The sequence below is a fragment of the Cariama cristata genome, unplaced genomic scaffold, assembly GCF_000690535.1.
Source record: "Cariama cristata isolate BGI_N322 unplaced genomic scaffold, ASM69053v1 scaffold6843, whole genome shotgun sequence".
NCBI lineage: Eukaryota > Metazoa > Chordata > Aves > Cariamiformes > Cariamidae > Cariama > Cariama cristata.
In genome coordinates, this window is record NW_009610042.1 from 311 (window position 1) to 3,452 (window position 3,142).

The following is a 3,142-nucleotide window of genomic DNA, read 5'->3' on the forward strand; positions in this document are numbered from 1 at the left end:
TAATGCTTCAGTCAATTAAAAAAAAAAAAAAAGCATTCATTCACTTTCCTCTTTATGGCTAAAACTTGCAAACATTGTTAAACCTTGCTTCTGCTCGAATAAATCAGATTCACTATTCCTTTAATTGAATCTGCGACAAGGTGGGATCTCAGTGTGAAACTGACCAATGAAAGCAGGAGACAGATGAGCAGGTCAGCGGGGCTCCCAGCACGCCTACGCCCCCAGACCCTGCGACAGCCTCAAGAGTTTTGACACCCCATGTGCCAAGGGCAAGCAAAGGACTGGTAACTGCAAGTGCCAGAACTAAACAGACAGGTTTCTCTCCACAAGTCAGCAAGTAGCAAGCCAGGGAATATGCCTTATGATCCTGGAAGTAGGGGAACCGCATGAAAGAGGAGACTGATGGGTAACCCACAGCAGAAGTCACTGCAACACTATCTTCTTCACTGATATAAGTCTTTCTGATCACAAAGAATACTGTAACAAGAGTAATGCAGAAAGGCGCTTAATGCCACTTAAGTATATATATAAGTATTATCCTGTCCTATTTTGACTTGTCAGACTGAAAACCAAAACAAGACATGATTTTCCTAAAAGCTTTTGAGTGGTGTGATTGCTTGTATGATCACATTTTGGAGTGTTCCTCAGTTACCCATCGGTATGCCTAAGTACCGTTTTACAGATACGAAACAAAACGTGCATGTGGAGAGATGCTTAAAGATGTGCTCAGAAATATTACAGGCTTTTAACCTTCCAAGATTTAAAAAAATACCTTGCAAATCCTTCAACAAAGCTTGTAAGAATAACAGAGCAGTAAAAAAACCCACAATATTTTATAATGAGTGAACATTTCCAATTTGAGAATCAACTGAACTTTGCCCACTTGAAATTCAAAGCAATATATTAATAACTTACAATTAGCAATGGAAATAGACAAATAATGTAAGCAATTACTGTAATGTACTTAGCTATTTTGGAATTGTAATGAAACCAAGGGTTTGCCAGGTGTAATGCATTGCAAAACATTATGCTAAAGAATTTAACATGTTATAATCTTTGCAGTATACCGAAATAAAAAGGAATATAATACAGGTCAGAGAGGTCATATAATATGTCCCTGTAATTTACATGGCTTTAATTTTTTACATTCTTTTTCTGTACAAAGAATTTAAATACCACAAGTATTTAGTGTAAGCTATTTTACTCCTTTAACTTGACCCCTTCCCACACACAGACATGTCTATTAAGAGCAGAGTAGTAGTTTATGCAGACTTGGGGCTGTTACAGAAATGGATGTGAACACGGGCGAAGCCCCAGCTAGTAATGCACTGGCAATCCAAAAATGCAAGATAGAATATTTTATTAGTGGCCCTTGAGAACAGTGTTGTTTTTGCTGCATTGTCTTTTTTATTCCAGGCACTTAAGCACTGCAATGAGGACAAGCCCTTAGAAATACAGACTCATTTGCATATATAATTTCTGGAATACTTAAAAAAAAAATCTTCCCCACTCTTGTTTACTATGTCTCATCAGCTGTGAAATTGATATGAATATAAAGTGGCACTTTTAGCCACAAATTCCAGTGCATGGCTTTAAGTTTTCATCCCTGTTAGACTGTAGCCTGTCAAATTTAACACTCCTTACGGCTCCTGTAAAAGAAGTATGGAGTTTTGGTAATGGATATAACTTCAACCCAGTATCGTTCAACTGTAAAAACTGATCCAAATCAGAAGGATCAAAGATGATGGTAAGGAAACGTTAAGTTTTGTTGCATCTGTAATTGCACTAAGCTATCTGGAAGTACTTTTAGATACAGTTTATGATTTTGTAGCCAATTTCAAGGCAAGTTCTACTGTAGAAATTGAATCAGAAACCTTGACCATTTAGCTATTACTGTTGTATAACAGGATTATGCCTTGCTCTTCATGCTTTTTTCAACTGCAAAGACTGAGCTTCTCTACCTAGAGGATTTTCTATGTAGTAAACCAAGAAACTTCAGATATTCCACACTAATTTCCCACATGGATAAGTACAATGTAGGCTCTGATAAAGATTTCTCTGGATTCTTTACAAGTCAGTCCTCATAACTGGTGTTTCCTACTTATTAAATACCTCTGCAAACTTAGAGACAGTCAATAGGAATCAAGTTGTATGCAAAGTTGAGAGGAATTATGCTGTAAAATCTGGCTTCATTAGAAGATACTGCAACCAAAATAAAAGGACCTGCACTCAAATAATTGATGTGATGTAGTGACAGAGCTGCAATTTTCCATCCTACCTAGCCCAGTGTGTGGTAGCCCACACAGCAAAGCCACAGTGGTCTGCCAGTACTACAAAATCCATGGAAAAGATGACCCTCAGCATCCTAAACTTCTCTCAATACACAGTTTGCTGGAAAAACAGGCATCTGCTGTTCGGTTACTTTTTTTATAATCAGAAAAGTAGACTATGAACTCAATAAAGTTAATTAGTAGATGAAGATGAACTATACTGCTATATTAGAAAGTAACGCATTACCTTCATGATGGTTCCAGTAGCTCTTCAGAAGGAGGCCACATCATTAAAAACTAAGCGTCTAATGAACCCACCTAGCTGGAACAGCCTCAGTCTAGCTGGCATAGGAAGGCACTGACCATATGCATCGATAACATCAAGGCTGGGTGTAGCTCATGGGTTCTTTTATTTTTTGATTGATAAGTTTTGCTCATGTTTGAGAAAATAAATCATTTTACTCCAGCTTCACTCACTATCATTCACGGAAATGTGCAGTTAAATACAGACAGTTCTTTTTTACAGCTTTTTTTTTCCTTATAGATAAACTGACCTCTAGTTGCCAGCATTACAATATAATTTGCCTCACTATTATTTTCACAAAACCACTATTGAAAGCTAAGTACATGCACTGAACATACAATGATCTCCAGAAAAATGTACATTGGCATATCTATCCTAGTCCAAATGGAGATAATTTCTATAAAGAAACGGGTGAGAGACTGGGGGGTGGGGGGAGAAGTGATAAGCAATTCATTGCAAGGTGGCTTTTTTTTTCTTGAATGATAATCAGAGAGGATGAATGACTGATTTCCTAGGTAAATATCAGCAAAAATAGGAAATATGGATACAAAGGTTTATCCTGACATGT